This window comes from Antechinus flavipes, chromosome 2, assembly GCF_016432865.1.
Source record: "Antechinus flavipes isolate AdamAnt ecotype Samford, QLD, Australia chromosome 2, AdamAnt_v2, whole genome shotgun sequence".
Lineage (NCBI taxonomy): Eukaryota > Metazoa > Chordata > Mammalia > Dasyuromorphia > Dasyuridae > Antechinus > Antechinus flavipes.
In genome coordinates this window covers 321364306-321376945 of record NC_067399.1, presented here as the reverse complement: position 1 = coordinate 321376945, position 12640 = coordinate 321364306, and positions in this window count along the sequence as shown.

Here is a 12640-nt window from a genome sequence, read left to right as displayed (position 1 = left end):
AGTCGCACTTAAAAATTCAGCGAGACTTTAAAAATAACACAAATACCAAAATTGAAGTCCACAATACTTCCAGATTAGACCTAGTGGGAGAAGATGGTGCTTCGCAGAATTTAAAGAGTTGCTTGGCTCTTTAAATGCAGCTTATTATGTTCCCTTTGAACATTTCTTGATTTTTTTCCTTTTGACTCTTGCTGAAAAGAGGTTTGAATCTGTATTGTAGTTAAGCATTCGTTGTTTAGTAGCCATTGGTGTGTTTATTAAATAAATGCTTTTCGACTTTTCTAAAATGAGAACTGGATTATTTGCCATTCTGAATAGGGACAGGGGGGAAATGGAGAGCAGGCTTTACCTAATATAGCTGTAGGTCAATTTGGGGAGTAATCTTTGTGTCTGCTGGAATTATTTTGATTTTTAAGGTGAGAACATTATCATATTTATCTGATTGTATTCTTTGTTTGGGGGTGGGAAATAATAGGAAGAGGAGGAGGAAAAGGTTTTCCAAATGATTGGTAATATTCTAGGTGAAATACCACAAGCCCACTATGCTCTGCAGGGGCTTCTTGATCGGCTGAGCCAAGGTTATTATTTTTAAATTTGGATATTCTCTTTTCCTTTATAAATTTGATCTGGGCCTGTGATCTAAGTCCTCTGAGGTAAGGAGTCCTTGTTACTTCATGCTTTAAATATTTGTAATTACATAGGACTTATGAGTCTTTTGTGTTTTAAACATTTCTTTTGTGATGGAAAAAAAATAGCCCTCCTATACCTGATATCTACTACCTTATACATTGAGTAACTTCTTTGAGTGACTCTGGGAAGGGACTCTGTTGATTCCTTTTGGGGAACTATTTAAGCTTTGTTTAAAGAGATTTATTGGGGAATAGCTCTTGATGGTAGTGAAATAAATGAGTGAATGTGAGAAAGGAATATGAATCCCTTCTCTTAGGGGTCAGACTCCTCCAAGGATTAATCAGTCTTCTTGAATCTGTAACAAGGGTCTCTTTATGGAAAAAGGTTTGACCCCCTCCCCATCACCTCCATTCCCTTCATGTCATAAGAAATATTTGTCACACAGGTATACATCATTGGTATATGCTTCTGAGTATTCCTCCAAGAAAGGTATAGCTTTAGGAAGCACCTTCTTCTGGGTAATTAGCACCAATACTTCTCAATGACTGTGGACTCTTCTAGCTCACAAGAAAATTGCCAAGGCTGAAAAATTAGCTCTCAAAATCAATGATCAATCATACATTTTACAAGAAAAGCAAAATAGAGGCATCTAAAGACTTTAGATGAAATTTCCAGCAATCATATGTTTTTATCACTGTAAATGGCCACAGACAGTGGGAGAACTCTGGGTGAGGTATAAGACCCTTCAGCCCATAGGGAACCTGCTAACAATGTCTGGTTGGCTCCCCATCTCCCCTAAGGGCTCTCGGCCTTCCTGAGATCAGGGAATGGTGACAACCTCTGCTGTGATTGAAGTAGAGTGATACCAGGTGGCAAACTACATACAATGGCAAGTTGTTTATGTGGTCCCATGTGCACAGTATATACTTAGCACATGCCCAGTGTTTTGGTTACATAAGGGTATTAGGGTATATAAAGGGGGAAGACCTTGGAATAAATGGACCATATTTTAACCATCCCTAGGAGTCTCCCCTCATCACTTCTCCAATAAGATGGTATGTTTTTAATTACCCTAGCATGAGGACTCTAGAAAGCATGGTATGTTTTGTCACCCCAACTTGGGAGATCTAGAAAGCAGGATACAACACATTGCTATGTGCATGTAGCCAACATACTTATCAGAGGGTAAAAAAATAAAATAAAATAAAAAGGGAAATCCTCTTCCCCCACTCAAAAATGTAAGGCAAAACTTTTACTTCATCAAAAAATGGAGAGTGAATGTTATCTCTGGAAGAGGATACTTCCGGAGGAGACTTCCAAGAATACTAAGTAGGCAGCTCTTTCTATTGTTACCAATCATCTTTGGTGAAACCCCAAACCCCAAGGACCATAAGGATCAGTAGCGGTTTCAGCTATGTCATCCCAAAGTGTGGGTCTTTAGACTTGAACCAGATCACACTTGCTTAGTTCTATAGAAGGTTTCCCCTTCCAGAAGATCAAAGGAAGACTCATGATTACTCCTATTTAATTTCTAAATTGGCATATTCTTTTTTTTCCTTATAAATATGCTGGATCTATGATTTCATCAGGGTAGAAAATTCCTATCCCATGATAAAACTCCCTTTTATTTTTAAGGCAATCAGGGATAAATAACATGCCCAGAGTCTGAGGTCATGTTGAAGTCCTCCTGACTCCAAAGTCAGTGCTCTATCCAATATGCCACCTAGCCACCTCTAAAACTCCCTTTTATTGAATAGATTTCCATCTCCATGATAATTTATACAGGCAGCCACAGTGCCAGATCTGAACTTCCTGAACTCAGGAAAACCTGAATCTCAGGTCTTTTATCTCTCTGCCTCAGTTTCCTCATCCAGAAAATGAACTAGAGAAGGAAATGGCAAACCTCCAGTATTTTCATCAAGAAAATCCCAAATGGAGTCAAAAAGTCATAAATGAAATGATTAATCAACAAAAATTATTTGTAGTCTTAGAGAATGCCTAGGGCACAGACAGTTAAATCATTTGTCCATGTCACACAGCCTGTGTGAGTATCTGAAGCAAACCTTGAAACTCAGGTTTTCCTGACACTAAGGTCACCACTCTAGCCACTATGCCAAACTTCTTCTCATTTCCTTCTGAACAAACTCTACACAGCACACTCCTACAATGTAGAATGTGTGGAGAGAACAGGTAGAAGAGAAAAGGGAAGTGGATATTTAGAAGTTGGAAGTCAGCCATAGGAATGGTGACAGAGAATGGGAAATAGTTAATCAGGATATGAATATGAACACAGACCTAGAGCTTAGGAGTTCTCTAAAGTCAAAGAGCAAAATCAGCTTAAGGATCAGGAAGATCTGAAAGATTGGGCTTCTTGAACTGCATGATGTATGAAAAGTCTGGGTAATTAATCATTGTATTAATTATGTCTGGTGAATGACTAGTAAAAAGATGGTTGTGTATTTGGTTTTCTCTCATAAACCAAAGATCCCTCATGAAGCCTCTTGACACTTGGAAAAGTGGATGTTTCTGAGAAGTGGGAATTAACTCATAATTGGTTAACAATTAATGAGAGATGAATATTATAAGGAGAGATGGACCTGTTCTTATGAGAACCTGGATATATAATGAGGACCTGGTCGAGTAATATAGATAGAGAGACGCCCCTATCTCAAACCAGATTGCTCCTACCTCAGGACAATCTATACCAGGAGTCCTCAGACTACGGCCCAGGGGCCAGATGCAACAGCTGAGGATATTTATCCCCCTCACCCAGGGCTATGAAATTTCTTTATTTAAAAGTCCACAAAACAAAGTTTTTGTTTTTACTATAGTCTGGCCCTTCAACAATCTGAGGACACTGAACTGGCCCCCTATTTAAAAAGTTTGAGGAGCCCTGAAATGTCTCTATCCTCTACTCTGTCAGTGAATAACGAAAGATTAATGGGTTAAAATTCCACCTGAATTAGATTTTCCTTGTAAAGTTTTCTGGTTGGGTGGAGTCCTATTTCAATTTGAAAAGTTTGTAACCAGAGGTTTTGAGCGATCTCATCTATCAGCAACAAGGGGCTGATTTATGAATGAGGAAATAAAAAAGGAAAAATTTAATTTCAGTTAATAATTGGTTATTAATAAAAGAGAAATTTTTTTCTCTTAATTGTGTCAATAAATAGGTGTCATAGGTGGAAGTCATGGAGCAAAAACAAAGTTCCCTGTACCATCTCTGAGACGAGGAGCTGGCACCCTGGGAACTCAGCTCAAGAGTAATGAGGCCCAAAACTGTACTGGATCCTTCAAGGTAATAGTCCTTAAATGCACTGAAGCTTTCCTCTAGGTAGATCAGAAGGGTGGCCCATTAAAAATGAATCCTGTTTAATAATACAGGAAGACTTGAAATGAGGCCTGTTTTAAATGGGCTATTAGGCACATGGGCAAGGATTGGTGAAGCATGTTCTTTGTAGGCCTTTCCTCTCCAAATTAAGTGTTTTCTATTCATTCACAAACAGGGTTTTGCTTCTGGGTGAGTGAACACAAAAGGATTAAGTCTTCTATTCCATGGTTGAATTTCTCAGTCTCTAGAGTCAGATCCTATAAAGAGTATATGCTTGTAAAAAGAATTCAACAATTCTACTCAACCAACATTTAATAAATCCCTCCTACATGATGTTCAAGATACTGTGAATGAATGAATGAAAAATGAATGAATGAATGAATGAAAAGGCATTTGTTAAGTGCCAGGCACTTTGCTAAGTGCTGGGAATATAAATAGGGAAGAAGAAAAAGAGAGAGAGAGTAGACATCCTGTTTTCCAGGACTTCACATTAATTGGAGAAGAAAAACACATATAAAAGAGTTCAGTGTCAGGGTAAATAGAAAAGTCCATGAGTTCTTCGGGTGTGCCATCAGATCAGATGACAGTGCCAAGGGGTGTAGGAGACATAGCAACAAGTTAAATAGTAAGTCTTTTACTGCTGGGCCTGGAGTCAAGAGGACCTGAGTTCAGATTTAACCTCTTATTAGATGTGTGACCCTTAAATTTCTGTTTGCCTCAGTTTTCTCAGCTGTAAAATGGGGATAAAATGGAGATTAAAAACTCTCCAGGTTGTTGTTAAAATCAAATAATATTTAGAAAAGGTGTTTAGCACAAAATGCTTATTCCCTTCTCTACCTTCGCCATTCCAGCTCTGTGAAAAGCATGCAGTTAGAGACTCCCACATCCAGTTGATATTAACAGATCTGTCACAGTTCCCAACCAGTTTAAAATGGGTACTAGGCAGATTGGGATCATCAGTGATCTTTTTCCTAATTCATCTGCCCCATGGTAGGCACAGAGGACACTAAGACAGTAGCCAAATAGGTCTACCTTCAGGAATTTTTTATTTATTTAGAGGAAATCCTAAAAAGCACAGAAATAAATGAACTATGAGGTAATTTGAAGAGTGAAAATCCTAAGAGTTAGGACTATCAAGGAAGATATTCCAGAGAAATCAACATCTGAGTTGAGCCTTGAAGAAGATAAAGCTTTTAAGGAAGTACATGAATCATCAAATATCTGTCATGGGCCAGGCACTACATTGAGGGATTGTTAATTCATTTTTCAATCATATCCAACTCTTTGAGACCCCATTTGGTGTTTTCTTGGCAAATACACTGGAATTGTTTGCCCTTTCCTTTTTCAGCTCATTCTACAGATGGGGAAACAGAGGCAAACAAAGTTAAATCACTTTCCCAGGCTCACACAGTATCTGGGGACAGATTTGAATTCAGGTCTTCTTGACTCTAAACCTGGCAATCTACCCATTTCATCATTTAGTTGTCATTTTACACAAACCAAAGAAAGCATAATGGCCCTTCCTTCATGTAGCTTACATTCTACCAGGAGAAATCAGGGGCTCAGGGAATGGCTTGGGTGATACAAAGAGATAGATGAAATGCTTAACCCACAGTATAATTTGACTGGAGTGACTCTAATTTTGTTGAAATGTAGAGTATATAGAGGGAAACAGTGGAAAATAAGGCTGGAAGGCATCATGTTGACCACCAAAAACACCAAACTGAGCACTTTGCATTTTATTCTAGTCAGCAATAATAATAGCTCACATTTATGCATCTTGAAGGCTTTCAAAGTATACTACATACATTATCTCACATAAAATTTCCCCAAGCCTTGTGAAATAGGTATTTTGGGTCCTTCCATTTTAGAATTGAGAGAAACACAGAAATTTAGTGACTTGCTTATGGACACTATGTTATGGACACTATTTGATTCCAGACATTAGTGTTCTGACAAATGTTTCACAACTAGCTCTCTCAGGGAAAAATTTGTATGCAACATACTTTTTAAGTTCAATTTTCAATCTTAACTTTTTCTCCATCACTTTCTTACATATAGACAACAGAATCAAACCCCAGTTGGTTACTTTGCCTATTTCCAAGATGTAAAGGCTCACACTAAAAATTTAACAACCTGCTCTCACAAGTTAGTTTGAGTTGGTTCCAGCCAGATCATTTTTATTCCATCTCTGGCATTCTTACTTTTTTATTTTAAAAAATATCTATTTTATTATGGTTTCAATAATTATTAATAATCACAAACATTTCAAGACACAAAAAAGAACCAGGGAGATGTCTGTACAAGAAATTAGAAACTTTTATCATATATAGTATTTTTGTATATATATATATATGTGTGTGTGTGTGTATGTGTGTGTGTGTATGTGTGTGGTATAAATATAATATAACATATATTTACATATTTATGGTGTCCCAAAAGTCAATGTAGTTTTAAACTTTAATAACTTTTTGTTGTTCAATCCTTTAAGTCAGAGTCAGAAATTAAGATATAGTAAATTTAGTCATCCCCATTCAATGGGTGCTTATTTCTTTTCCAATCCTTTACTACAACAGAAAATACTGTTATCAATATTTGTCATAATATGGCCAAGCCAGAGAAAAGTTGGCTTGGAAACAGGAAGATTCCTCTTTCTAAATTTAAATCTGGTCTCAGACACTTATTAGCCATGTGACCCTAGGCAAGTTATTTCATCCTATTTGTCTCAGTTTCCTCATCTGTAAGATGAACTGAAGAAGGAAATGGCAAATCACTCCAGTATCTCTGCCTAGAAAACTCCAAATTGGGGTCACAAAGAATTAGCTGTGATTGAAACTACCAAACAACAACAATCTCTCTATCCACCTCCTTCGGTTTCATTACAGCACTCTTTCCATTGTCTTTCTGTAGAAAAGAGCCAATGAGAGTTTTTGCACAGGGAGTGACATGGTCAGCAGAAGTATAGGTGGGAGAAGTAGTCTTTGAATTCTGAAATTCATATAGTGCTAATAGAATTTATATTTCATTATCAGGTAGAAATCTGAGCTCTGTGCCTAATAACAAGAATAATTAGAGGAAATCAGGAGCTTAAAGTGAATATAAAACCCACAACCAATTTGAACATCTCCAAAGAAAGAGAAAAAAATGTTATCTGTCTTTCTCCTGATATGAAATGGATTAGCAATACAGGGATTCCACCCAGTATATAGCTCAGGCTTGAATCATCCTCAGAGTCCTAGCTCAGAACTCATTATAAGCTGCTGCCAACCTCCCTATCTACTCTCCATGACTTAAGTTTCCTGCTTTGAATCAGCTTTTCTAGCTTCCTCTTTCTCTTACTTGTTTGGCTCTGCTCCTCCCATATATCCCTTCCCCAAGTTCAAGGTCAGTGGCAATATGGTTAGTCTGAACCCTTTGGAGCCTAGGGAAAAGACTATCAGTTGATAGTCTTGCCATTTTGGCAAAACTTAAAATTGAGTTATGCCATATTTCTTTGAATTCTTCATATTTATCATTTCTCAAAACACAGTAATTCCATTCCCTTGTCAACAGATATCTACTCTATTTCCAGCTCATTGTTACCATTAAAAAAATCATTCTAGGAATGTTTCGGTGTATACAAGAGATAGCTTTCTGTTTTGGTCTCCTTGAAATATATGCTTGGCATGTGATTTCTGGTACAAAGTCATTTTAGCATAATTCCAAATTGAGCCTATACTCCCACAGCCCCTAGAGTACTATTTCCCTCTTTTGTCATCTTTGCCAATGTTCTGGGTGTGAGATGAAATCTCAAAGTTGTCGATTATTATTAATGATTTGGAACGATCTTTTATATGATAATTGATAGTTTATACTTCTTTTGAAAATGGTTGTCAAATGGTTTTGTTTTGTTTTTGAAATGACCATAGAAGTACCAGCATATGCAATATTTCATCCCCATAGTTTTCCAGAAGGAGAAATATCTTAAGGGATAGATTGGGGAAAAGGGAAGGACTTTCCTGAAATCACAGGTAAGTTGTTTGCTCTATTTATGAATAGGACCTTTGGAATATTTCTGTAAAGCAAAAGTATAAGCCAACTAAAATAATTCTGAAAGATTGACAGGACATGGAGTGGAAAAGAGTTATACCTAGATATTCACCCAAGGACCTAGAATTATGGGAACTATCAAGATTGAGTTATAAAGATACAATGTTTTCAGGAGTCCTTTGCCCAGAAGAAACAAATGGACAGAAATTCAAAAAAAAATTTCCATCCCATTACCTTTTGTGGGGAAAGTCTCTGGTGACACTCCAAGGGAAATTCTCCCAAAGGAATGACAGCAACCAAAGCAAAAGTTTCCATGAAAGACATTGTAGTCATGGTGGTAGCCAGACCATTGTGGCCTAAATAAAAGGGATTTTCTAGTCCAGACAGCCTTCCTATGATAAAATGGTGAAGTCTCTAGGGAATCCCAAATATCAGGAAATCTGAATGACATGGATATGTGAATATTAAGGAGTAAGTTTTAGAACTTTCGTAGACCATCTTCTCCCTCACATTGTTATTGTTCATCCTTCATTCTCAAGGAGGACCAATGACATCAGGAGGCCGAAATCCTTCCCAAGTCTCAGTTTTTCTGAGACAACATCCATTCAGTGAATAAATAGGTAAGAATGAAGTTACCTATATGTACACACACACTGAAGGAGTCCCTTCTAATCCTTTTTGATCTGATTTTCTCCTCCCCTCACCTTCTGTTTTGAGTTGTTTTCTTGTTTGGTCCTTGAGGAATTCAGCCCTATTCTCTAGATTTCAGGTGGTATTAAGGTACGTTTTATGTTTCTTTGTTTGGCAAACAGTCATTCCCCTGTCTCTTCTCCCAGGAATGTGTAGAAATCAGAGCCAAAGGGAGTTCAGTTACTTTCTTAAGGGGAAATCACAGATGCCAACTGAACTCTGGAAGCCCCATCAATAGGAAAAGAATTGGGCTTTGGGCTATGTATAGAACCCTTAGAAGGAATGATGGGCCAGATGGAGAAGAAAACGAGTTAAAGGGGGGAAAAAAGAAAAACTCATAGAGATTGTACTAGGTAAAAGTTGGCTTTCTCAGCACGTACGTGTGTGTGTGTGTGTGTGTGTGTGTGTGTGTGTGTGTGTGTGTTTAAGGATAAAACTTCATTCAAACTTTTGGGATACCTTGTACACATATGATCTTGTAGATGTGTTTGTACACATAAACATATATGTATATATACACACATATATCTATACATGTAGCTATGTACATTTTATAAAATTAAATTTATACACACATACATGCATGTATATCTATGCATAAATACAATATACACACAAAATAGAGACATCACCAACAGCAGCCAAAATGTGTTCAAGGTTATATTTATTTTAAATTTTGCTATTAATATGGTTCTTTCTTAAGTAGAAGGGAGTCAGCAACTTTAAAACAAATGCTTAAGATAATGCTAGAGAAGGGCATAAAGAGATGAGCCTGAACCATATCCAGACTTAAAGATACCAAAGGTCCAGGGAACTTTGGAGATGAAGCCTGATAAACCATGACCATCTTCAAAAAGTAAAGCCTCTATAAATGGCAAACAAGCAGACATTTATGTGGAGAGCCAGGCTGACACCTGAATCTTTCCTTGCTTTCCCTCTGGAAAACACTTTAATGAGGCTCTCAGCTGTATCATCACGGAGAGAACGGTAGCAATGCTAATTACCTAAACTTTATCCCATACAGACTCAACCCACTGGGCCTTGGAGACTGTGTTGTTCAACTTCAATAAAGTGGGGGGGGGGACTCAGAACACATGATAGAACTATTATCTAAGAGGTAGTGATGAGAGTAGGGTTGACTAAGCCAACTACCAGGTTGTACAACAATTCTGAAAGTGGTAGTTTTAGACAGAAGTGGTGACTGAAAGGCCTTTTGATGGGATTCCTCCCTTTTGGGACAATTTTGCTATACCTAAGGAATAAAGTTGAGGACTGAGGGTCTAAGTGGAGTTCATATAATCATTATTATTCAAACTGGAAGTCTTTAAAGATCATGTCACCACTATGTCACCATATAAGTGAAGTGAGTAGAACCAAGAAAATGATTATACACAGCAACAAGAAGATTATACTATGACCAATTCTTATGAACTTTTCAACATAGAAGTGATTCAGGCCAGTTGCAATGGACTTATGATGGAGAGAGCCATCTGCACCCAGAGAGAGAATTGTGGGGGGACTGAGTGTGGATCGCAATGTAGTATTTTCACTTTTTTATTGTTATTTGCTTGCATTTAGTTTTCTTTCTTATTTTTTTCCTTTTTGGTTTGATTTTTCTTGTGCAGCAAGATAATTGTGCAGAAGAATTGCACATGTTTAACATATATTGGATTACTTGCCATCTGGACTGGGGGAGGGAGGGGGAAAAATAATTTGGAATACAAGGTTTGCAAGAGTGAATGTTGAAAACTATCTATGCATGTGTTTTGAAAATAAAAAGCTTTATAAAAATTTTTTAAAACTCATGTCATCCTTGCTTTAACTTATGAAGAAACCCAATAATACTTCTTTCAACCCCAGTTTTAGTACTTTCAAAATGGAGTTGGTAATAATAACACTGAAACCACTTTACCTTGTTGTGAGGCCCAAATGAGATGATGTGAGTAAACTTTGCAAACTTTAAAGTGCTTCTAGAGATGTCTGGGGGTTTTTTTGTTTATTTTTGTTACACCCTTCAGATTCTGTTTACTTAGCTTTGTAAGAGTGCCCAGGACAGGGTCATGTGTAAGAAGGCCTTCTATACATATAGTGACCTTACATCTCAATGCCTCTTGAGGCAACATAAAACTAATTTATTCTCCTAAAACAACTGAAGCTTCTACCTCCTTTGAATCCAGTAAGATTGTGTTCTGAGTTGAGCTTCTCTCCTGAAGGCTTTGTTGATCCCAGGATCCAGGGCCCAGACTGACTCACTGCAGCACAGGAGATAAATCAAGTGATCTGGACCTAGAGTTTGCTAACTGCTTCTTATTCTACCACTGAGAAATTTCAGTAGTGTCCCTAGGGTTTTTTCCCTCTTACATGAAGGGATTGGCCCCATACACAAAGAAGAATTCAGACAAAATTGTTATTGCCAAAACAAGTTTCTGGAAAGTCTCTTCCCCGGAAAGCTGACACCTTCATTCATATTTACATACATATACATATACAACGCATGTAAAACAGCAGACCTAACCCACCCCTTCCTCCCTATTAGATCATTTCATTTTTGTAGATGAATTTCTTTAGTTAAAAAAAAAACAGAGGACAAGTTAGTTCTAAAGACTTTTATTCATTTATACACTTTCTAAATTGCAGACAAAATATTAGCTAGGTAGGTAGTCAACACTGCTAACCAACCACAGGACAAGATACTAACAATAATGTGGGGGTAGTTGTAACAGTCTCTTGAATGTACAGGGGTTCCAAGGAGATACTGTGAAGCCAAGGTGACCCAAATACAAATGACTTTGTCCCTCCCTTCCACACCCTCTATCTCTCTGTTTCTCTCTGTCTCTCTCTCTCTCTCTCTCTCTCTCTCTCTCTCTCTCTCTCTCTCTCTCTGTGTGTGTGTGTGTGTGTGTGTGTGTATATGTGTGTCTATATCTCTATTTTCCTTCTCTCTTTATTTCTCTGTTTCTGTCTATCTGTCTGTCTGTCATCTGTCTCTCAACTTGTGACAATATACAGGCTTCATTTTCTCCAAATGACAACTCTTGTGGATAGTTTCAAAGAAAAAAAAGGTGGAAGGGTACCCCACTAGGCAAGGAGAAAATACTGGATTCTCCTTGGGAGGTACTTTTAAGCCAGCCTATTTAGTAAACAACTTGTCATCTTTAGCTATAAAGAGAACTCAGACTCATAACTAGGGTAGCATGACTGGGACTTTACCCCAGAGTACAGAATTTAGAGAACATTGAATTTAGAAGGTGCTGATAGTACTTGTATCCCCTCAGCTGAACTCCTCTCTCACTCCCTCTCCAACCCTTCCTCTCCCCACCCCCAACTAACTGTAGCTTTGGTCTAAATGTCTTGCAAAGTTTGAATGCTAGCCCACAGCCTGAAAATTCTTAGTTACAAAGCCAAGAGAAAAGAAACACTCCACAAGTTCTGTACTGCGAAGTTTTGAACACAGATATCAGCTAGTTCCAAACTGTTGATTTTCCTGGAAATTTTTAAATAAGGATCTGGCTTTTTAAGAAGAAATAAAACTAGAGAGTCCTCCTTGGAAGAATCAGAAAATGTCACCCAACCCTGTTTCCAATACTGTGAAGTCTCAATACTTATTCAGGGAGTTCAAAATTGTCATGTCATCTTTCAGGTTGTGAGCCACAAAAATGTTGGAAACATGACACATTAGGAGACTAAGGATGAGGCAGAGCAGGAAAGAGCCTCTAGATAAGATACAAGAATCAAAGTAGTACATACACTATACAGATTCACACTACACTTACATTACACCTAAAAGAAAAAAACAGAAGTTGGGAGAGTCCTGGGAGTTTATTTTTCTCTGAGAGAAATCAAAGTGGACTAAATGAAGCAAATATCTGCTGCCCACCTTAATGCTCAGTTTCCCGAATTGATTTCCCCCTTCACTAAGTTCACTACATCTGTTTTCAGTTTAGCTCAGTATGTTTCCCAAAG